Source organism: Cetorhinus maximus, chromosome 2 (genome assembly GCF_964194155.1).
Source record: "Cetorhinus maximus chromosome 2, sCetMax3.hap1.1, whole genome shotgun sequence".
Lineage (NCBI taxonomy): Eukaryota > Metazoa > Chordata > Chondrichthyes > Lamniformes > Cetorhinidae > Cetorhinus > Cetorhinus maximus.
Window position 1 is genome coordinate 68,711,202 of NC_135880.1, and position 24,638 is coordinate 68,735,839.

Consider the following 24,638-nt stretch of genomic DNA (forward strand, 5'->3'; position numbering starts at 1 on the left):
ACTGCATCTCCATGACAGGATCATTCTCACAGAGGGTATTCGTGCTGCCATAAGCCGACTGGAGTCAAACATTCACAGATGCAATGTGAGGATCTATGGTGTCTCCTCACTGCATGTCATCATCATCCTCCACAAATCTAGCAGCTATGAGGCCCTCCCAAGCACGCCTGCCTCATCTGGCCAGTGCGAGGGCCTCACCCCCTTCATCTTCACCTTCAAGGACCTCCTCACCTTCATCACCATTGAGGCCCTCCTCATCGGAGGAGATTTCCAGCTCCAGCATCACCTCCTCAGCCAGCTCCTCTCCCCTTTGAAGTACCAGGCTGTAAAGGGCGCGGCAGACGACGACAATTAGTGACACCCACTATGGACTAAACTGCAGGGCTCCACCAGACCAGTCCAGGCACCGGAACCTCATTTTCAGCATCCCGCTGGTTTGTTCCACCAAGTTGTGAGCTGCAGCATGAGCCTCGTTATAGCGTCGCTCTGCTGCAGTCTGAGGCCCCGCCATACGGGTGTCATCAGCCATGGCTTCTGCGGGTAGCCCTTGTCCCCAAGGAGCCATCCCTGCAGCGTCTCTGGACCTTGGAAGACATCAGAGATCTGTGATCTGCTGAGAACGTAGAAGTCATGGACAGTCCCTAGAAACCATGCACAGACCTGCAGGATGTGTTTGCGGTGGTCACACACCAGCTGCAAATTCAACGAATGGAAGCCCTTGTGGTTGGCATAGTTGACCTCTTGTTGTAATGGAGATCTGAGCATCACGTGAGTACAGTCGATTGCACCCTGCACATGTAGGAAACCTCAGATCTGGGCAAATCCAATCGCTCTTGCATGCTGGCTGTCTTGATCCTGGGTGAAATGCACAAAGTTGTGTGCCCTGGTGAAGATGGCTGCCCAAACCCCACCCACCTCTGGCCCACTCCACCTGTCTGACTGGCAGCAGCTTTGCCCATTGGACTGCATGCTGTGCTCTCAGCTCAGGCACAGGGATCCTCCTAACCCATGCTGCAAGGCAGCACTGTTAGCTTGAACCATGGGGGAGGCTGGTTCAAACCTGAATGATGATATTGCAAGGGGCTGTGAGCAGCTCCAGCAGTGACTGTTCCAAGGCCAGCTTTAGCAAGGAGATTGTACAATGTGCCCAGCCATCCAACTATTCTGCAGTCCTCTACAACACTCATTAGTTTGCAGCCTGTGCCCAGGGGGTGAGGAGCTCTGGAGCACTTGGTGGCACTTTGATGCCTTTGCGTTACTTGAGTGGCCAGATGAGCTAGAGGCCCGACTCCATGCTTGTCACTGTGGCTGTGTCTAAACTGTCTCAGCTGCAGAGGAATTGTCACTTTATACAAGGTTTCCCAAATGCGTGGCCGCTTCCCTCCCCGCCCTACTCCACACGTGCTTGTGCACAACCTTCAATCACAGAGCAGCCATTACAACCCCCCCTCCAATGTTCCTCAACCTCAGGGCTGCCCTTGCCCCCACCCGTAAGTCACCTCAACCACAGGACAGGCCTTGCCCACCCCACCACCAAATGCGCCTCAACCTTGAAGTCCAACAGGCGACCTGAGTGAGCGCTGCATAATGTTACTGTATACTCACCTCCGAGTTCCCCTCAAAGTGCTGCCCGCCAAGTGCAAGCTTTATGTATGCTGTTGTGAAAAACATCGGCGTGCAATCACTCCGAAGTGGGCGGACAATCCAGCAAGGGTTGGGGGGGTGGTGGGGTGGTCGGTGCAGTGGGAGTTGATTCCAATGGGCTGGCCTTATAATTATATGCAGATGTATTACAATAAGGTTCCCGGCATCTGATGGTGGGAAACGCGGCCTGCTAACGACGGGCTGAGCAGACGATCGTAAACTTGTTTCACGACGTTGTGAAATTGATTTATGGCCTTCTCACCATATTGTCCGCTCATGCCTCAGAACACGCCCGATGCCGGTGGGCATGGAAAATTCTGCTAGAACATTGTAACCATCAATTTGTGTCGACCATCAGGTGTGCCAGTACATTTAGCTCTCTGACTAAACTAATCCCAACAAACAATGATGATGCAGACATGAATAAAATGAAACCAATGTAATATCAAATATTTACAAGTGAAATTTAATTTTGAAAAACATCTGTGCCACCTTTGTGTTCTCAATAAGCCTTATGTTAACGGCAATGTAGTTAGGCAGGAATGTTGTGGCCGCAATGTAGAGCCTCACTGTTTGACCAGGAGGCTCTTTTATAGCCCAACTGTACCTGCCAACTGACGGCATGTTTCACTAATGAAAAGTTTCCCCACCACTGAATTGTACATATCTTATCTGCACACCACCAGAACTTAGAATTTTAATTGTCATTTCTTTATTCTTTCATGGGCTGTGGGCACCGCTGATGAGGTCAGCATTTGTTGCCCTTTCTGAATTGCCTTTGAACTGAGTGGCCTGTTAGGCCATTTCAGAGTGCAATTAAGAGTCAAACACATTGCGTTGGGTCTGGAGTCACATTTACGCCAGACCAGAGAAGGATGGCAGATTTCCTTCCCTAAAGGAAATTAGTGAACTAGATGGGTTTGAGCAACAAACAATGGTTTTGTGATCATCATTCCTGAGACTAGTGTTTAAATTTCAGATTATTAATTGAATTTAAATTCCACCGCCTGCTGTGGTGGGATTTGAACCGTTGTCCCCAGGCCGGGGCCTCTGGATTACCAGTCCAGTGACATTACCACTACACCATCATCTCCCCAATAATTGTAATTTAATAGGAAATGAGAAAAAGGGATTGAGAGTAAGTGCTGCACAGTTCTGGGAATTGTCCAGACATTGGCAATGGCACACCGTTGACAAAATCCCAGCCACAGTCTCTGTTCTAATCTCAGGGACCTGCTTCAATAACAGGATCTGTTTAACTTCTGCTAAACATAAAACTGTTCCATTCAGAGAGAACCTTGCTTTTTCCTCTTTACACAAATTTTCACTGAGTTCTGAATTGCCAAACAAAAAAATGCAGGCTGACCCAACCCTACTACAATTAGCTTTCTATTTACCCTTTGCTTCTTAGCTATAAGCCCATGGCATCCTCATGTCTAATTATATCATAATCAGTAAACAAATCAATCCTCTTTCAGAATACTCCCCAGTTCATTTTTGTCTTAAAGGGACATTACACAAAGAAAATACAGGTTATTGCTACCGCATAGGTCACCACATAAATGAATTGTAGCCCTTGCAAGGCACGAACGTTCACACGTACAGGAAATAGGTGAAACTGTTGAATGTTAAGAATTCAAGGTTAAACTCAGAACTTGGTGAATGAATCAGTTCACTAATAAAAGATAGTGTTACAGTCAGGTGAGAAGTGATAGAATGGCACCCCTTTTTCTCTCCTCAGTTGACTGCAACGGGCGTTTTTAATAAATAATTTGCTTGCCAATTCGGTGAGTGTTTAACTGTTTAAGCATTGTGACTGTAAAGGACACACACAGATAGGTATATTATGTTATAAATAAAATAATAAAAACACTCCAACTCTCAGTCACACATGCATTCAAGAGTTCAGGCACACACAGAGATAGATACACACACACACAAATACACACACACACACACACATAAAGAAGTTACAAAGGGGAAGGTAGGGTTAAATGGCTTAGGAGTCCAAAAAAATCAATTTCATGGTTTCAGACTGGGCTCCTTGGTCTTTCTGGATTCTGCATCAATACAAGTTAAAGATGTTGATGGATGATTTATATATTATCTTCTGGAGTCAGCAGTTGTTGGGTTGATTTTCTTTTAAGAATGACATGTGGCTGGTTAAAAAACGGTCAGGGCACAAGCTTCCAGATGGTTGGAGGGAGTGCCCATGTGGGGTCTTTCTGATCTCATACTCAGGCTCTCTGTGTTCTTCTTCTGACTAGCCTGGAGAAAAGCAGTTTCTTAAAACACGAGATGGTTAGTTGGCTCATCACATGATCTCGTCTCACAAATTAACCAGTCACCCAAACATGGTCACAGCAAGTTGCTCCCAGGTCCATTGTTTTGAAATGATTAGATTATGGCTAGAGGAATGTCCTTCTCAGCCAGGATGCATTGTCCAAAGTGATTGATAATGGTTTGTTCCATACCCAGCTGAATACAAGGGTGATGTATGGGTGTTTTGTGAATGGTTCAGGAGATGGATCATTCAAACTCATCTAAGTTGATTGTCTCTGTGGCTATCTCTAGGCAGCCTTACTCTGTTCTAATGGCTTTGGGATTTTTAGGTTATAATAATGCAAATGTTTGACCATTGTTTAGTCATTTGAAATTCTGTTGTTCAGTCGTTTTCCTTATCCATTTGTTTCAACCCAATAAATAAATAATTTTCAATATAAAATACTAGTTTATAAAAGTGGGAAAATCTGCTAAGGGAGCAAGAAAAGAATACAGCTTACATTATTATAGTATTCCTCATGTACAGGGAGAGTCATAGCTCTTTATGATAAAGTGGCAAGGGATATGTTGTACAGAAAGAAAGGAGAAATGGAAGGGAATGGAGAGGTCCAAGGAGAAGATTTGAGCAGTTTTTTTCAAAATGAGGAAGCAGGTGACAAGATGGTAGGAACTAGGCAGAGAATGTTTGTGGAGAGGACCATAGCTGAATGGCGAGGGAGAGATTCAATACTAAAGGAGAAGGGTCAGTGTGAGGAGGTCACTGTGATAGGGTTGGACAAAGCCACGGACAGATTTGAACTCAGTACAGTGAGGCACAGGGAGACAATGAAACTTGGAGTGTGGTGGTGATGGAAATTTGAGTGTTAGTGAGGTTTGTGCTTAAAGAAGGTTGATTTGGCGAGGCTAGGTATGAGAATGGTGGAGAACACAGACTTGAGTTTCATTAGGAGAAGAAGAAGAGGAATAGGACAACATTCAGACAATGAAAGGTGAAGGAGCAAATGTGGTAGCAGCAGTATTTTTTTTATTCGTTCATGTGATCGTCACTGGCTAGGCCAGCATTTATTGCCCATCCCTAATTGCCCTCGTTCAGAGGACATTTTTAAGAGTCAACCACATTTCTGTGGGTCTAGAGTCACATATGGGCCAGACCAGGTGGGGACAGCAGATTTCTTTCCCTAAAGGACATTAGAGAACCAGATGTGTTTTTATGACAAAAAACAATTGTTTCATGGTCATCTTTAGACTTTTAATTCCAGATATTTACTGAATTCAAATTCTACCATCTGCTGTGGTGGGATTTGAACTGGGTCCCTGGAACATTACCCTGGGTCTCTGGATTACCAGTTCATTGACAATACCACAACACCACCACATCCCCAAAGGAGAAGGTTTTGAGCTTAGAGATGAGAAAGAAACTAAAATTGCACAATTCCTGATTCTGCTTTACATGGCAGCTAGGGAATTTGATGAAATTGAGATCTGATTCTTGAAGATACTGCTGAGACTCCAAGTATAGCTTTAGGTTTACTGGCCATGTGGCTCTTTCAGCTGGGTCAAAAGATAGGCCTACAACAAGTAGACTGCTGCAGTGGCTGCTGGAACATCTCCTGTGATTTGAATAGGGAACTGGATGAGATGGATGAAGTACTGTCTTGAGAGACAGCAGTCTCCATCATGAATATCTCAGCCCAATGTTGGAATCTGACAAGGCACCTCTGGAAGGTTGGAATCCTAGGAGAAGGAAGTGGAGGTACTTTTAACTCCTGATGAAAGAGGGCAATATCAAACAGGTGACACATTATGTGGAAACGAAAATTGGGGGTGGTATTCGACAGGAAGTTGATTCAATATCTCCCATTTTCACTATTGTCCAAAATTAAAATTATCCCCAAGGTCTCCATATCAGTTTAGCAACATATTTTAGAATAGGACATCTTTGATTCGAAACTTCATTGCAAATGTCCTTGGACTTGGAGTGTAGCTCCAATAAGCTCCTGTGCATGACTGTACAGATAGGAATTGCATATTCTCAGACCACACATGTTGCAAACTCTAAAATTATTACATTAAACATTTGTGCTCAGATTATAACTTTCTTATGAGACCAGAATTTCCAGCTGAGCAAGTACATGAATGATCACTCCAGCTAATATGTTTATGCTCCTTCACTGTGACCATCACATGCTTTTCCTTATTCAGGCTCTGTATGCCCTCCTATAGATCATTAATCATCTACAGGATAGATATTCCCATGCTTTTGCTGCAGTGGGGGACTGAGTGATGTAGGATAAAGTGACTTTCTAGCCTCTTCCTCACCCATAGAAATAAGGGGGAACACATATTTTAACTGTGAGTCGTCCTTTGTTTACATGTCAATATACATATATCATGACTGAGTAAGTAAGTGCAGAAATAAATAACAAAAGAACAGATGCTGCTAGCCTTAAGCTTGGGGAAGGCTGCAGCTACAGTTCATCCTTTGCTTTCTCTTGCTGCGTTCACTGTTCTGAAATCTACAAAGTGATGTTGGATGTTTGCAGAACACGTGCAGCAGGCTAGGAATGGACTCACGTCATCCTGCATGGAACAATCAGTGAGCTGGAACAGTTAGGCTTGAGGCACACCTGTATTTAGCTTCCAGCCTCATTTATATAGGACCGGAAAGCTGCAGAAAGCTGCTCATCATCCCCAGGTGGCTCACTGGGGAAGGTGATTTGCATTTCAAAGCAGCAGCCTCAGGTCCTGAGCAAGGGTGCAGTGAGGAGATGGAATTAATCAGGTGGGAGGAAGTTAATTGAGAGAGTGGAATCATTTGGAGAGGTAAATTGATTATGGAGGGAGGGGTATGATCGGGAAGGAAGTAAAATATTGTGTTTATGAGGAATTAGGCATTGCAAGAATTAAAGGACCCTAAGATTTTTGTTAGAATGGCTGTTCTGCAAAAATCCACAGGTTTTGCATTGTCAGGATGATGCATGATCACAAGTGGCCTTGTTATTGCAAACAAAAATATAATAATTATTATTTTAAGGGAGAGAAACAGCATGGGTAAAATTTAGGGCAGTCTGCAGATTTATCTCCTATTTCTGTGCAGATGTACTAATTTTAGTACGGTGCTGAAATATAGTCAAACATAAATTCCATTTCATTATTTTGCAGCCTTACATTTTTCTAGACTACAGTTTAATATTAAGGTTTCTAGTCTACAGGTTTTAGGTTTCTTACTCTAGTCACTTGTTAAAATGAAGGAAAATTATGTTAAAATATAGACTTCATTTTCGGTTAGAACTCCTGTCATCGTCAAGGTCCTGAGTTGCGTCATCACCATGGAAACAGAAAACAAGCACAGAAAAAGCTTGTACCAAAGCTGAGAGGGATTTAAGGTAGTAGTTTCTAAGCTCTATTGGTAGTTGCAAAAGGCCTAATGCCTGTTTCAGACACATGCCTGGGACACTTCTTTTCCTTCCTTTGTCAACATGTCAGGCAACATACACATTCCACTCAGCATTCTGGATGCTTAGGTGTCTAATTGTGCCTGAAAAATTGGCCCAGTGCCACTGAATTACCAAGCCAGTGATGTGCAAAAGGTCAGTGCATCCTGACCTGTGTGTATCATATACCTGTGCGCACTGATAACGCAGTATGGGCATATATGTGAGTCCATGCAAGAGATGTTAAATTAACAGGCCACTGCCATTGTGTAATAGACAGGGAGGGAATACTTTAATTGAGACATGCATACTTTGCCCATGTGCTTGGAGCCAGAGTTTTGTGGCCTGATTCGGGCCAGAACAGGTTTGGGCATCCTGAAAAACAGCAAGGACACTGGTTGTTCCACCTCCATTTACAGTAGTGTTGATTTTCCTGAGGCTGTGGGGGAGGTGCGGGCCTCCAAACTCCTCTGTGCTCCTAAACAGGCCAATTGAAGGCATTAAGGGCTTGTTTAAAGCACAACTCTGTAACCTTCTGGAATTTCCTGAAGGCAGCCAGTGTACAGAAGCTGTCTCAATCAGACCTTGCCTGTAGATAGGCAAGGGCCATGTCAACGATGAGTCATGAAGATAAGAAAAGTTTAAAAAGCTAAGTAAAGCTAAGTATTCATGCTGCCCAAAGGTTAAAGGGATTAGCCCTTTGAAGTTAAAGTTGCAGCGGCCTATCACATTTCAGGAGCGTAGACAGCATTAAGAACTTTGTCGACTCAAGGAGTCTTCGCCCTTCTGGCATCATGTGGGAATCAGAACAGTGGTCATGGCTATTTGGATGGACTCCCAACTGAGCACCTGGAAGGCTGCAGCTAAAATGAGTGCAGCATCCTCAAAAATTGAGGCCATTGGAGATGCGGAGCACCAGCCTGCACAGGAAAGGTTGAGCAAAAGGCATCAGGAGGTCAGAGGAGAGGGACAAGGGGCACAAAGGAGAAGGAGACACTACCCTGAGCAAAGGAGCTACAGGCAGAGGTAAAGCTACTTGGGCATGACTGGGAACAGTGCCAAAGGAGACTGCGACAGTCTAGGCAGATGGTCACAGTCATCTGTGCCCTCACCAATGCGGACCTCTGTGATATCTCACAGGTGGCTGCACACCAAAACATCACCCAAGCTACAGGTGCCCTTTTCACTGAGGTTGGGCAACACATCAAATTCGCAACTGATGGGCAACACAGACTCAGAGGGCAAAGGGTCCAGTGCCTGCACCTGCCCTCCAATACCCACTAGCTAAGGTCTTGGTCATTGTGGTGGTCTGCTGCGGTCTCCATAACATGGCCCTCCACAGAGATGTGGACCTTGAGGATGGTGAGGACCTGAAAAGGGGACAGCTCATCAGGGGAGGAGCAGGAGGTAAGAGAGGAGGAATTGGAGGCAGAGGGAAATGACGCTGAACACAGAGAAGCCCTTGCTTCATGATAAGGTGGCCTCCTCCTGTCGCCGTTCAGGAAGACAATCTGCCTTCTCTCCCTCATGGGTACCAGGCCTCTGGCTCCCCTGTGACATCTTGCTTACCTGTGGTGCAGTGGCAGGCTTTGGCATAAACTGTCTCCCTCATGGCAACCTGGCTGCCTCAGGTATCTGAAACCTGCCGCAATTCCTGCCCCACCAACTTTAATTAGGCAGGAAACCCATCTCTATATCAATTAAGGGGTCACCCCGGATATAGCCTGAACTTCTGTCAGAGGTAGGTTTCTGACAGATAAACAGACCAGCTCCTCTTTCCTGCATCCATGGCGTAAATCTGCCCCTTGGCGCAAGTAACGAATTTTGTATTGCTGATGAATCAAGCATGTTTGAGTTGGTGTTTGACTTTGAAAATCAGGAACCCCATTCAAAGCATTGAACATGTAAAGGATGCTTTAAAAGTCTTTGCAAGAGAGCTGGCAAAAGGCATCCTCTGAACCAAAAACATTTTCATCAATTTATTTTTCAAGGAAGCAATCTCTAACTGAAATAAATTATTAACAAGAGGAAGGTCTTCCAACTATGGGTGGGATTTTCTGGTCCCACCTGCTGCTGGGATTGTCCGGTCCCCCAAATGTCTTTTGGCTGGGCCGCCGCATCCTCTGTGGCAGGCCCCACTATAGCAGGGCCAGAAAATCCCAGCCTATGTCTTTTTTTTTATAGAGCCATGAAGATGTAAACTTGAGGACCAGATCATTATAAAGTATTCTTTTCAATTGGGATCCTTACTTAGGTATATTAAAAAGGCTGATTGCCATATAATTACTAATAATTATCCACATTTATCCCATCCTGGCACAGTGCTCAGCATCTGCTTCAGCATTTGCTTATGCCACATTAACATAATATTTGCAAACAGCATACAATTCACCCTACACTACAGTAAAACACAGTACTAACTAGCAGATGTCTATGCCAAGATTATACTGCTAAACAGAAGCATATTTAATGCAGCCAAATAACTTGCCGGCAGTCAAGTTCAAACTCAGCAGTTCTACATCAGGGTTTATATCATCTCCTCGAAGTATTAGAATTTGAAATTAATTTACATAAGTTATACTTAACTATCTACTTCAGCTCTTTGATTATAGGTATAGGGATACGTGGAGGGTCCACTCCTTCTTTATGTCGAATCCCTGACGCAGGAGTCAAACTCGTAACTCAAAGGTTTAAGAGTTAATTGAATATACTTACAAACAGCATCACAGGGAACTGAGGGTATCCTGGCTAAGTTTGCAGATAATACAAAGATAGGTGGAGGGACAGGTAGTATTGAGGAGGTGGGGAGGCTGCAGAAGGATTTGGACAGGTTAGGAGAATGGGCAAAGAAGTGGCAGATGGAATACAACGTGGGCAAGTGTGAGGTCATGCACTTTGGTAAGAAGAATAGAAGCATGGACTATTTTCGAAATGGGGAGAGATTTCAGAAATCTGGAGTGCAAAGGGACTTGGGAGTCCTAGTCCAGGATTCTCTTAAGGTTAACTTGCAGGTTGAGTCGATAGTTAGGAAGGCAAATGCAATGTTGGCATTTATTTCGAGAGGACTAGAATATAAAAGCAGGGATGTGCTGCTGAGGCTTAATAAGGCTCTGGTCAGACCACATTTAGAATATTGTGAGCAATTTTGGGCCCCGTATCTCAGGAAGGATGTGCTGGCCCTGGAGAGGGTCCAGAGGAGGTTCACGAGAATGATCTCAGGAATGAAAGGCTTAACATATGAGGAACGTTTGAGAACTCTGGGTCTGTACTCGATGAAGTTTAGAAGGATATGGGGGGATCTGATTGAAACTTACAGAATACTGAAAGGCCTGGATAGAGTGGACGTGGGGAAGATGTTTCCATTAGTAGGAGAGACTAGGACCCGAGGGCACAGCCTCAGAGTAAAGGGAGGACCTTTTAGAACAGAGATGAGGAGAAACTTCTTTAGCCAGAGCGTGGTGAATCTATGGAATTCATTGCCACAGAAGGATGTGGAGGCCAGGTCATTGAGTGTATTTAAGACCAAGATAGATAAGTTCTTGATTGGTAAGGGGATCAAAGGTTACGGGGAGAAGGCGGGAGAATGGGGTTGAGAAACTTATCAGCCATGATTGAATGGCAGAGCAGACTCGATGGGCCGAATGGCCTAATTTCTGCTCCTATGTCTTATGGTCTTATGGACGCATGGTGATGCCTTGCTATAGAATAACACAGGTTACAGTCAGTAAGCTCAACTTTCCAGATCTCTTCCTTTTGCTTTATCTTCTAACTTGATGTCACAGTTTCACCTTTTTGTATCTTTCTAGTTATACATAAACGTTTCACCAAATTTGTGCCAGTCTTTGTCAAGAATCATACAATCCCTTCTCCACTCCAGATTAAAATCCAAATCCAGGTATGCATTAAAAGATTACAAATCCTTACACTTTTAAAATAAAATAATTCTACTTTTGGATTTAATTTTTAGAAGCTCACTTAATAATGCAGTTAACATGGAGGAATTCTTTAAATTTACAGCCATAATTATGCATTCAAAAATGTATAATTGAGTAACCCCATAAATTGCCAGTAGTTCCCATACTTATATTAAACCATTGTATTTGTGTTCTAACATTCAATCAATTTCAGGTTAATTTTGTATTGCTTGAAAGTACTAAAAGCTGATAAATATCAGGCTGTGAAATTTCTGATTCAGATTCTCTGTTAAGTTCACTGTGGTGTATTCTAATTAGAAAATAAGGAAATTTTGGAGTAACTTTGCAATGGCAAGATCAGCCTGCAAAACAACACAATTGATGGTGTAGGTCACGATCCCAGCGTTGCAGGATATTCTATCTCATCTTTTATCTCACACCTCACAGAGAATGTAACATTATGTTCTTTCCCCTCGCTCTCAAATAGCTATTGGCCACTCGAGTTATCAACCAGCAACTCTTCCGAGGAGGTTGCTGACATCAGTAACATTTTTGTGCAATAATCAAACAGGTTTTGTGTTAAAAATTCAACGTGGATAAACACAGAATAAGGAACCAGAAAAATAGGGCAAAAGAAAACAAATTTAAATCAATGAAAATTAAATTTAAAACCAATATCAGTAAAACATATTTTATCAAAGAGTGTTAAATGTTTAGAATAACCTGGCAGTTGGGCGTGGAGCCAAAAATGTTAGGGACATTAAAAATGCAAATTTATACGAAAGAGAGTTGAGGTGCTAGAGTGATAAGCATTAGCCACCCAATAGCCTATTCTCACTATTGACTTTGCTTGTGTTGATTTATATAGTTTGACTGCAAAATTCAATAAGCACAAAAAATGGGCATGGGAGTCATGATGCATGATTAACCTACACCCTTCTGCTTCTAATGCAGGCAGCAAACGAGCTGTGCTAAGCATGCTGTTGGCTGTCTGGCATCCCTGAGCAAGGATGTAAAATCTTGAGAGATTTGCACCACTGAAACTTAGCCTGCATCTCTTAAAGGGGCAAAACAAAAACAAAAATAAAAATACCTGGAAAAACTCAGCAGGTCTGACAGCATCTGTGGAGAGGAACACAGTTAACGTTTCGAGTCCGTATGACTCTTCAACAGAACTAAGGAAAAATAGAAGAGAGGTGAAATATAAGCTGGTTTAAGGGGGCAGGGGGGGAGTGGGACAGGTAGAGCTGGATAGAGGGCCGTGATAGGTAGACGCAAAGAAGAGATTGCCAAAGATGTCATAGACAAAAGGACAAAGAGGTGTTGACGGTGGTGATATTAGCTAAGAAAAGTGCTAATAGGTGACATTAAGGGTAGAAAGCAGGACGAGCAAGGTACAGATAGCCCTAGTGGGGGTGGGGTGGGGGGAAGGGATTGAAATAGGCTAAAAGGTAGAGATAAAACAATGGATGGAAATACATTTAAAAATAATGGGAATAGGTGGGAAAAGAAAAATATATATAAATTATTGGAAAAGGGGGGATCGGAAAGGGGGTGGGGATGGAGGAGAGAGTTCATGATCTAAAGTTGTTGCGCTCAATATTCAGTCCGGAAGGCTGTAAAGTGCCTAGTCGGAAGATGAGGTGCTGTTCCTCCAGTTAGCGTTGAGCTTCACTGGAACATTGCAGCAGGCCAAGGACAGACATGTGGGCATGAGAGCAAGGTGGAGTGTTGAAATGGCAAGCGACAGGGAGGTCTGGGTCATGCTTGCGGACAGACCGAAGGTGTTCCGCAAAGTGGTCACCCAGTCTGCGTTTGGTTTCTCCAATGTAGATGAAACCGCATTGGGAGCAGCGAATGCAGTAGACTAAATTGAGGGAAGTGCAAGTGAAATGCTGCTTCACTTGAAAGGAGTGTTTGGGCCCTTGGATGGTGAGGAGAGGGGAAGTAAAGGGGGAGGTGTTGCACCTTCTGCGGTTGCATGGGAAGGTGCCATGGGAGGGGGTTGAGGTGTAGGGGGTGATGGAGGAGTGGACCAGGGTGTCCCAGAGGGAACAATCCCTGCGGAATGCCGCCAGGGGGGTGAAGGGAAGATGTGTTTGGTGGTGGCATCATGCTGGAGTTGGCGGAAATGGCCGAGGATGATCCTTTGAATGCAGAGGCTGATTGGGTGATAAGTGAGGACAAGGTTCTGGGAGGGAGAGGAAGGTGTGAGGGCGGATGCGCGGGAGATGGGCCGGACACGGTTGAGGGCCCTGTCAACTATCTTAAAAGGGCAGTGCACTCTCGCTGGAGCTGGTGTGGGAACTGCTTGCAGAAGAGAGTGTGAGCAAGAAGAACTCTGAACTAATACATAATATGGCAGAGGGTATGCTCCCAGATTTTCTGAAGCTGCACCTTGAGGAGGTGCAGAGGAAGAGAGATGCCATCTATTCACAGGGAGCCAGGAGACTCTTCAAGCAAGCTTGAGTGGGACCAAATAGCTGTGGCAGTGAATGCCAGGAGTCTAGCCCCAAGGAGCTGGATGCAGTGCTGTAAGAAGTTCAATGACCTCACACAAGTGGTCAAGGTCAGTATGCACCTCTTCAACAGCTATATTCTACCAATTGCACCACCAGCCACAGCCACTGCTGAATGAACCACAGTCCCATCACTTGCCTACCAACAATCTTAATCAATCAAGACTCTTACCACATACTCATGGCTTCACTTTACTTTCAGACACTTAGCACTGCCACAAGGCTCACACCAACACCTCCTAGCTTGCACACACTGCCATCTTTTCAGCAATGACAGCCCCAAACACATTGCACCACACACATTGACATTCTTCCCCCTGTCCTGCAGGAGTATAACCTTACACAGCAGTACCTAACTGACAATGGACAGGTGTTCCTACATGTCCTCACCCTGCTAGAGGAGACAATGCTCGCCAAGATGGGGGGTGTGGCCAGCCATAATGTTGAAGCCAATGAAGATGACGGTATGCTGATACCTCCTTCTCATATGCCACTTCCCTCTCATTGCACAATCTCTTCTGATTTGCAAGCAACTGATGACCAAGGCAATCAGCTTTTCCTTCCCCCATTAGCCACTGCCTCCTCACCCAACCTCAGCCTTGTGTCTTTGTTCTTTCAGGTACCCCAAGAACTACAACCTGGCCAGAGAGTAGTGGAATAGAAAGAAGTAAAAGAGCAGGAAGGCAGAGTTGAAGAAAAAACCCTCTGACTCGCTCTTACACTTGGAGCCATCAGCTCAGATACTGGCACTCTGTATATTTCAGAGGATAGCTTAGAGGTGGGATCTGCATGTGGTGAGTCACCAGACAAAAGTAACCTGCAGCCAGGGCAGAGGACAGGGTAGCAGAGGTGCCAGTTCACTGGAGAATATAGCCATGCACAAGTTCTCCTGCAGAGGACTCAGATGAGGATTTCAATGGGGCAGCCTACAGAAAAAGTTTGATGCATATGCACACTGAAATGCTTGGTGCATAAGCAGGCTTGCCAGGAAGTTTGGAACATGAAGGAGACTGGCACCAACTTGGCACAGAGTTTTGCACAGAACTTGGAGCCCATCTTTTCCAGGTTTCCAGCTATTTATGGACCCAACCATTGTGCAGCGAATGATGGCCAATGTCTCAGCTTCCATTGTAGCACATGTAGAAGCCACCCAATGCCTGTGCTGCAGCAAAACCTCAGAGTTTTGTCATGCAAGCTCAACTTGCCACCATGCAAGCTCTGACTGTTAGCATCAAACCTGTGGATAGTGTACAATAGGGTATGCAAGGTCCCACAGCAGTCCAGTAATCTGTGCTGCAACACGTTGCTAGGAATGCTAAGGCACCACCTGTGGAAGTGGCATGGTCCCGTGGAGCATGACCACAGGACTCACAAGGTCACAGCATTTGTCCCCAATATCACTCCACCATTGCCTTTGCTGTTGTCTGTCAGCCAACCTGCCCAGAATTCTGTTGCCCATGCCAAAATGGTGCAGTCCAAAGCTGGGCCTTCTAGGGACAGAGCTGCTCAAGGACATCCGGCAAAGCCATTAGCCTTCCCCATTGAGAGTTAACCAGCCTCCCACCAGCCATCCTGCAGCCACTGGGATAGCATTCTTTGGAGCACTGGAACAGGCAACAGCATTAAGGGTATACACAAGGGTGAGTAGATGACTTTTATATGTGTTATGGCATGATTTGATTTAGAACATTGGTTTGGAATGTTTGTTTTGTCTTGGCTTTTATTTCAGCATTGTAGTCAAATGGAAGCTAATAGTCAGTAACAGAGAAAAAGTCGGTGTGGGTCTGTTGTTGAATAGGGCTTTGGGGTTGCATTTACTGGTACTGCAGTCGGATGAGTCAATCACAGACACCCCAGACAGAAAAGGAATATGTTGCCGCTCTTTTTCCTCCTCCTCTTCCTCTCACTCCTCAGCAATTCATCACATATCTGGTGGCAAGGGATGTGGCCTCAAACTGGTAAGGTTGTGCAACATGCAGTAGCCCATGACAAATTGTGACATATGGTCCGGCGAGTGCTGCTGGTCTCCTCCAGAGCAGTGAAGGCATTAGAAATATGGATATACGAACATGCGAACATACGAACATATGAACATACAAAATAGGAGCAGAACTAGGCCATTTGGCCCCTCGAGCCTGCTCTGCCATTCATTAAGATCATGGCTGAACTGTTTGTGTCTCGAATTCCACATTCCCATCCACCACCGATAACCCTTGATTCCATTGCCTAACGAGAACCTATCTACCTCTGCCTTAAAAATATTCAATGACCCCACCTCCGCTGCCTTCGGACGCAGAGAATTCCAAAGCTGCACAACCCTCTGAGAGAAAAAACTTTTCCTCATCTCTGTCCTAAAAGGGCAACCCCCAATTTTTAAACAGTGCTCCCTAGTTCTGGACTCAGCCACAAGAGGAAACATCCCTTCCACATCCAACTTGTCAATACTGTTCAGGATCTTGTATACTTCAATTAAATCACCCCTCACTTTTCTAAACTCCAGTGGAAACAAGCCCAGTCTGTCCAGCCTTTCCTCATAAGAAAACCCACTCATTCCAGGTATCAATTTGATAAACCTCTTCTGAACCGCCTCCAATGCATTTACACCCTTCCTTAAATAAGGAAACCAAAACTGCACACAGTATTCAAGATGTGGTCTCATAAATGCCCTGTATAACTGAAGCATAACATCCTTACTTTTATGGGCAGAATTTTGAGGTCGGCGGGTGGGTGCAGTCTGCGGCACAGGGAGGGGCTGGGAAATGGCCCGCCACCCGCGATCGGCCCCTGACCGCTGGTGGGTCAATTAAGGCCCACCAAGCATGAAACATGGCTCATCGCTGGTCATGAAGGGCCGAGAGGGGACGGGGGTCTATTGGCTGCCCGGTCCAATGGCGTCCTGGCAGCCAACTTGAAAATGGCCCGGGCAGCCCCAGAAAGGCTGCCATGGAAGGAAGTTTGCATTGTTTTGATGGAGTCAAGTCCGGCTGGAGATGCCAGGTGGGAGGGCAGGTCAGATGGGAATTCTGCCCCCCCACCTTTTGGATAAGTGCCTCACAGTCCTGAGGAGGAGGTGGCTGCCAGTGGGACCAGATTGTCAGTGCCAGATCTTGCCAGTGCCAGATTGTGGAGAGCACAGCATGCAACCACCATCAGTGACACCCACTCTGGGGGGTATTGTGGTGCACACCCTGAACGATCCAGGCATCGGAAGCGCATCTTGAGAAATCCTATGGTCTTCTCTAACACCGCCTTTGTGGAGGGATGACTCCTATTATAACACTGCTCTGCCTCTGCTCTTGGGTGGTGGAGAGGCGCCAAAACCCACCTTTTCAATGGATAGCCCTTGTCACCCAGCAGCCATCCATCCAGTTGGGCTGGAGAACTGAAGAGCCCCGGCACCTGGGAATGTCTGAGGATGTAGGCATCATGGGAGCTGCCTGGGTACCTTGCACAGACTTGTAGAATCAGCATCCTGTGATCACACACTATCTGCACGTTCATGGAGTGGAAGCCCTTCCTGTTGACAAAGGCACCGGGCTCACCTGCTGGCGCCTTGATGGCCACATGTGTGCAGTCGATGTTGCCCTGGATGCGGGGAAACCCAGCAATTGCTGCAAAGCCTCTGGCTTGCTAATCCTGCCTGTCTTCATCCGTACGGAAATGAATAAAGGTCAGTACCTGCCTGAATGGAGCTTCTGTCACCAGCTTGATGCAAGCTGATTGGGAGACTCCACACAGATTCCCCACTGATCCCTGGAAAGAATTGGAGACACAGAAGTTCAGGACCACTGTGACCTTCAGAGCCACTGGCATGCGGTTGCCACCCACACAGTTGGAGATGATCTCAGGGCCAATAGGCTGACAAATGGAGGTCACTGTCTTGCTGAGAGGCGGAGCCTCCTTCAGCATTACACCTCAGACATATTGAGGGAGCTGCATCGCTGCCTGTAAACCCTAACGGCAGGATAGTGGCGTCTTCTGCAGCCCCTTCTGCCTTGGACTACCTGCTGGTCCTGCGCCCCTTGTGCCTGTGCCTCTCCTCCCACAGGTCCCTCCCCTGGAAGCTGCATTGGGATACCTGGCCTCCTCTCCCTTCTGCCCCTCTCTTCCTCCTCAGAGGAGGTCCCTCCAGCGGCAACAACCATCCCCATTACCAGAGTAAGGGAAGGCTGTCTGATACCTGGAAAGGTCCACAAGGTCTGAATCCTCTGGGGGCCTTTGGAGACACCAATGAGTCCTGAAATGAAGCCTGGAAATGTTAAAAATGAAACCCTGAACAAAGATGAAGCTGCCAAGTACCAATAAGTCACCAGCAACAAACTATGTACCAAACGCCCCACTACTGACACTGGCAATGCTGCTGGCCCCTTTTATCCCACCTGTGGATGAGGCTTTTGAAATTGTTGGCTGGCCACCTGCCCATTTTGCCCATGCGACAAGCACAAAATCACACAGGCAACGAAAAATCGGGTCTATTGGCTTTTTAATGACCTTAAGTGGCCTCTTAATTAATAGCTGATGTGGCTCCGGCACCCGCCTTCACCCGCCAACCGAAATATCGCGTGAGTGCACGATGACGTCTAGACGCTCACTAGACGTCATTGTGCGCTATATTATGCCCGCGGGACGTAAAATTCTGCCTTATGTTCAATTCCTCTCGTAATAAAGGATAGCATTCCATTAGCATTCTTAATTACTTGCTGTACCTGCATACTAACTTTTTGTGGCTTATACACTAGAACAACCAAATTCCTCTGTGCCTCAGAACTCTGCAGCCATTCTCCATTTAAGTAATACTCTGCTTTTTTATTCTTCCTGCCAAAGTGAACAACTTCACATTTCCCCACATTATACACCATCTGCCAGATTTTTGCTCGCTCATGCAACCTATCTATGGGCAGAATTTTCAGTCAGTGGGCAGGCACAGTCTGCGGGTCCAGGATTTGCCAGGGAACGGACCACTGAATGTGATCGGCCGACTTCACAAAAATTCACGCTGGCTGGCCAATTAACAGCTAGCCAGTGTGAAGCACCTGCTAAAAGGCTCAGCGCAGCCAGGGTGCGGGCAAGAGGAGGGCGAGTGCTGAAGTCGGCGCAGGTGCAAGCGAGCGCTCACAGAAATCTCCCTGAAAGCAGAGAGCTAGAAACTTGAACAACCAATCATCTGACCTGCCACTCATCTTTGCAGTTATATGCTTTTTAAGTTTGATGCTTGCCTAACTTCCTTAGTTACCCATGGATGGTGGGTCCTCCCTTTATAGTAGGAATATACTTAGGCTGAGTATTTTGAAATATCCCTTTAAATATCTGCCACTGCTTCTCTATTGATCTATCCCCTAGCCTAGTAACCCAATTCACTTCAGCTAGCTCAGCTTTCATGCCCACATAGTTGCCCTTATTTAAGTTTAAAATACTAGTCTTAGACCCACTCTTCTCCTTTTTAAACTGGATGTAAAATTCAATCATATTGTGGTCGTTGCTACCTTCACTCTGAGGTCATTAATTAATCTTGTCACATTACACAATACCAAGTTTAATATAACCTGTTCTCTGTTTGGTTCCAGGATGTGCTGCTCTAAGAAACTGTCTCAAAAGCACTCTATGAACTCTTTATCCAGGCTACTACTGCTGTCTGATTATTCCAGTTTATATGTAGATTAAAATGACCCATGATTATTGTTGTCCCTTCATCACAAGCATCCAATGTTTCCTCTCGCATACTTTTTCCTAAATTGTGATTATTGTTAAAGGGCTTGTAGACCACTCCCACTAGTGACTACTTTCCCCTATCATTCCTCATCTCAAACCGATTCTACATCCTGATCTCCTGAACCAAGGTCATCTCTAACTATTGCACCAATGCCATTCTTGATCAATAGTGCTACCCATCCCCCACCTTTACCTAGCTTCCTATTCTTCTTGATTATCATATACGCCTCAATGTTCAGGACCCAATCTATGTCATCCTGCAGCCACGTCTCTGTAATGGTTATTGGACATATTTATTTACTTCAATGTGTGCTGTCAATTTATTTACTTTGTTATGAATGCTACGTGTCTTCAGATATTGAGCCTTTAATTTTTTCTTTTTATTATCTTTGTAACATCTAGCCTTGGCTTTTGGTGTATTCTTAGGTTTTATCTGTCTGCCCCTTCCTGCTATTCTATGAACCTCATTTCCCATATTACTATTTTGCTCTCCTGCCTTGAATCTGCCCCTTGATTTGCTACCTCTACCCAAGCTTGATCCCTCACCCATCTTGTTTAGTTTAAATTCCTCTCTACTACCCTAGTTATGCGATTCACAAGAACATTTGTCCCAGCATGATTCAGATATAAACTGTCCCAACGGCACAGCTCCCACTTTCCCCAGTACTGGTGTCCATGCCCCACAAACCAGAACCCACTTCTCCCACATCAGTCTTTGAGCCATGCATTCATCTCTCTTATATTATTTTCCCAATGCCAATTTGGACGTTGCTCAGGTAATAATCCAGAGATTGTTTATTACCTTTGATGTTCTGCTTCTTAATTTGGTACCTAGTTTCTCATACCTCCTTCCTTGTCCTGCCTATGTCATCGGTATCTAGTATCTACGTGGACCACAACAACTGGATCCTCACCTTCCCACTGCAAGTTCCTCCCCAGTCCTGAGCAGATGTCCCAAATCCTAGTGCCGGGCAGGAAACACAGCCTTCCGGATTCTCGCTCTTTGCTGCACAGAACAGTGTCAATACCCCTCATTATACCATCCCCTACTACTTCTACATTCCTTTTTGCTCCCCCTGCTTGCATGGCTGCCTGTACCACAGTGCCATGGCCAGCCTGTTCACCGTGCAGACCTCGCTTTTGTCCACACAGGTTGTGAGCACCTCAAACCTGTTTGACAATTGCAAAGTCTGAGGCTCCTCCACTGCTGTCTGCTCAGTCCCATTACCTGCCTCAGTCACGTTCACATCCCCCTGTCCATCACTGCTGACCAAACAGATGACCCTATTCTAAGGGGCATGACATTCTCCTGGAACAAAGTGTCCAGATATTTCTCCCCTTCCCTTATGTTGCACAGTATCTGCAGTTTGGCTTCCAGATCAATAATCCTGATCTGGAATTCCTGAAGCTCCTTACACTTTCTGCAGATATGTTTATCCTGGATTGCCTTGGCGTCCAAAATTTCCCACATTCCATAGCTGTTCTGCCATTATTGCTTATGTTATTTAGTTAACTTAATTTAATTACTCACTTAATAAACTTAGAATAATTCCTATGTATAACACACCTCTTTCCTCCATGCACCAAATTCCCACATGAACCTAATTCACTATGCACTCAGTCTCAGTCTCACTGTGGCATAGTCGCCTGTCTCCTTGTTTGCCCCTTACTGATCCATGGTGTTTAAGCACCTCCATTGTCTGGTCTGCCACATTTTTGTGTGGCAGGGCAGCTTTCATTAAAATCACGTTGCGCACATGTACATGGATCGTACATTGGCGTCATGAGCCAGGTGGTCAGTGCATAGCCCTTACCACATGTAGTGATTTGTATTGATGGCTAAAATGCAGATAGTACAGCAGACTGCAGCAGAATGAAGACAACATAACTGCTGCCAGGATACTGGGCATTGACCTGCATTGATGCACTGAGTATGGTTGTACACCTGCTGGACATTGATTGTGGAGTCCCTTCCAGTTGTGGTACATCTCTGAATTTGCAAAGTGATGTATGTGCAGTCAATGGTGCCCTGCACTATGTGTAAGCCTACATTCCTGGCAAAGCCATGCTCACTGTGCCTGCTTCTCCTCCTCCTCCATCTTTCATTAGCATGTCCTCCTTTGTGTTGCCTTTGCTCGTTCTCCTTGTTGTGCTGCAGACAAAGGGGATGGAAACCACAGCACCCATGAAAGTGGTCTGAGCAGAACCGTTGAAGTCAGAACATTCTCTGTAGACTTCACCAGCTTTAAATAGCAATATAAAGCACCAAGCACTTCCACAAACTCAGCAACAGCCAGTAGAAACTTATCAGCATCTAACCTATAAGTAGTTAATGATTCCTTTTAAATAGCATTAGTGCAGGGGTGGAAGGTTGGTGGTGTGGAGAAGCGGGTCCCTCCTGCTACTGAATGCATATTCAGCTGTTCAAGATTAAGAAAGGGAGTCAGTTGGAGCATTCAGGCTGAAAAGACACCGCTGGCATCAAATTAACATTACACACCGACCATGCCACAATCTGCTTTTTCTACATACTTACGGTGCATACTTCCTGTACCTGTGCTAATACCTTTACCAAAATGGCATCTGGGATGGCAAGCCCCAGTAGTGTCCAATAAGGATGCCATTTTGGATCAGAAATAGCACCCATAGTGCTGAAAATACAGGCACTACAAAATTGAATTTTGCAGCCTTTACCTTTTGACTTATCATCTGGTTTAATCAAACAAACAAAACGCAGAAACATTGCAAGAGCTTTGGCACATAATCTCCCCAAATTACACCAGAAAATATATAACTATGACAACAGTATTGCAATTAACACTTAAATACAACTTGTATGCAAATTTAGCAATGGCTTCTTCATTACAGGTGACTGTTTTACACAGGAGATCTTTAGGAATCCAACAGCTGCCATAGTTACACCTGGAATAGCGCTTTCATCCAACTTATTTGTTTTCTTTTTCAGGTTGACCCAGTCCCTTCCATTAATAGTCATATATTTACTCACTTATTTAATTGTCATAAATTTGTCACACACATGCTTCTAACTCATTGCTAGCAAAGTATAAAATTACCATTGCATTTCTATTCTCTTTCTCAATAGAAGGCAATTCAATATAAACATAGTAGCAATATCTCATACACATGACTACATTGTTACTCACTCTAAGTGAGTATTTTATGAGTATCTTCCCAAGTTAAGTGAGAAGTAGCTAGTAACACAAACACCTTATGCAAGTGTAGTAGATTATCATTCACAAAACAATGTTAATTCCAATAGTGCAGTTTTTGTCTTTAGCAAAGGCTGCCTTGTGTGTGTATATATGCCTCATTTGATTCCTCACAAAGGCACACAGGAGATTTCACTGGACCACTTGCTAATCTGCCCTAAATATCTTTGCGTAGCTTCAAAGTACAAATTCTCAAGTGCTGACAAAACAGATTTATAGAAATTTTGACTTGCATTGACATGGATCTCAAGACTGACTCGAGCAGAGATATTATTTTATTGGCCCTGAGCTTGAGGCACCCAGAAAATGTGCTAGGGCACCCCTGGAAGTCCCCATGCAAGGGCTGCAAGGGAATTACCCGGGAAGTTCAAACTTCTGATGGGCAATTACCCTGCACTGGGAACCAAGCAATACTCCAATCTAAGTCGGAGACTTTGGATGATTCCAACTCTCTTACCAGAATAGTTATCCAGGAAAAGCTAGAAGGATTCAAACCATTTCTAGCTCTTGGGTAGCAATACTACTGACCCCCTGACTCCTCACTGGAACCCCCACCCCCCGACTACACACGCCCACCCTGCCAACCGCGTTCCATTCCCCAACTACACCCAGCACCCGACTGAACACATGAACCTCCCCGACCCATCCTACCCCCCCCATCAATCCTACCCCCTTCCCAATCCATCCTTTCCACCCCCCACCCCCACCCCCAGCCACCCTAACCCTCACTTACCTTACAGACTTACCTCCTCCCTGGCTTATCAAAGTGGCTGGGACGTTTAAACTTACCTACTTTATGGCAGTTAGTGCTGTAAAAAAGAAGCATGGCTTCACTTGCCCCAGTGCTGCTGCCCTGCACTGAAGAGTCCCTAGAGCCGCTACACTACACATTTCTTAGCAGGCCCAAGTTGGGTGTCAGGTGAGAAATGTGCATTTCCCAACTAAAGGTAAGGAAAAAAGGAGCAGAGTGGCAACTGTGATTGCCACTCCATGGAAGTTCTGGCCCATTAAAATTAATCTCAAATTAATTTTCACCTCGTTCAAAACTGTTTGAACCTCATTAAAAAAATGTCCCCATTAAAAAAATTGTTTCTGCTGTAAAACAATGAAAGTGAAGTAGAGAGCAAGAGGTATTTTTCATGGTTGTTGGTACAATTCATGGTTGTTTTTGCTGATGGCAAAGTGAGATAAGAGTGTAGTGGGAAAACCCAAATTGTAGCAACTATATTATTTTATGGGGCAGAGTTATTCATTCATTTGGACAAACACATGCTGGAATCATAGACCTCATTTTTGTATTACAAACATACGGCTGAAAACCGGGATGTTGGCAATTTTGGTGTTGCATTTCCTCATGATGCCAGCTAGCCCCTCAAATAAACTTATACTGGACTCCCACCTCCTGGAAAATGGATATTAGGAGTTAATCCAGAAGAGCAATTGATTGATGATGGCATTCTCAACAAGGCAACCGCTCTTAAAAAGGCTACCACAGGTCCACAAAGAGAAATATTTATTTGAGCATTTTGTGAGAACTCTTTGTGGAAGCTGCAATGATGTTAAAGCACAAATTTGGGAAGGACTGTCCATCTGTTCAGGGTGAGAGAGTGGAGCGACTTGTAGGAGGTGCATCATGAGGGCTTAGGCTCTTTGGGGCAAAAGGCTACCAGTCTGCAATGAAAGCAGAGGTGAGAGCAGCATGAATGAAGGCAACAGGGGGAACCAATGTGTTCCCATTATCACATCACATTTTGTGGGACCTTTCTGTGTGAAAATTGGCTGCCACATTTTTTACATTACATCAGTGACTAACCTGAAAAGTTCTTCATTGGTTATAAAATGCTTTGAGATGTCCTGGGCTTACCTAAAGAAAATTGAGGTGAGAGGCTAGCAGATCCCTATTTC